We start from the raw sequence: 953 nt of genomic DNA, 5'->3' as shown, positions 1-953 counted from the left end.
CCTAGCTCCGTGTTAATACTTCTGACCCCTAGCATTTCTGGATAGACAAATCCTCCCGATACAAAGGTTTTGGATAGGTGAGGAAAGGTCATGGGTTTCCATTCAACTTCATCCCCGGTCAAACGAGCCTTTCTTCTCATTTGTTTCTTTTCCTGCTCTATCCTCTTCTGCCTAGCATCTGGCTTGTATCCTAAGCCAAAACAGTCCTGCTTGTCTTTCAATACTGGAGCCTCAACTCTGCCCTGAAGATACTTCCCCAATCCTTTTCTCGGCAAAGCTCCCTTTCCCATCGCTGCGATTGCACCCATCCTTGTGGTCTTTGATATTCTTGGCATCGGGATCTTGCTCCCCTCAAGGATGAATGTTGCATTTACAAATTCCAAGGAACGAAAAGAGCACTCGATTGCATCATCGCTCGTTCCTAGATAAGGCGCATCGTTGGTCACAGATGCAATGATATCTTCTTCAGCGTCTATCGTCACAACCCTGCCTTCTGATACCAGCTTCAGTTTTTGATGTAACGATGACGGTACCGCACCTGCTGAATGAATCCATGGCCTTCCTAATAGGCAACTGTAAGAAGGCTTGATGTCCATAACTAAGAAGTCTACCTCATAAATAGTTGGGCCAATTAACAAGGGAATGTCAATTCTTCCCATGACCCCCCTCTCAGTACCATCAAATGCTCGAACCACGTTCTGACACGACTTCATATGCGAACTATCCACAGGTAGCCTGTTAAGCGTGGATAGGGGCAATACATTTAATGCCGATCCATTGTCTACCAGAACCCCCGGTAATATGCATCCTTTACACCTTGCGTGATGTGTAAAGCTCTAGTAGATCTCATACCCCGTGTGGTATTTCGTCATCACGAAAGAGATGAAGTTATCGGCGCTTATATTGCCGACCAATCGATCTAACCTCATAATGAGATATCGCTTACCACGTAA

Source organism: Gossypium raimondii, chromosome 8 (assembly GCF_025698545.1).
Source record: "Gossypium raimondii isolate GPD5lz chromosome 8, ASM2569854v1, whole genome shotgun sequence".
Lineage (NCBI taxonomy): Eukaryota > Viridiplantae > Streptophyta > Magnoliopsida > Malvales > Malvaceae > Gossypium > Gossypium raimondii.
This window is presented reverse-complemented; position numbering follows the sequence as displayed.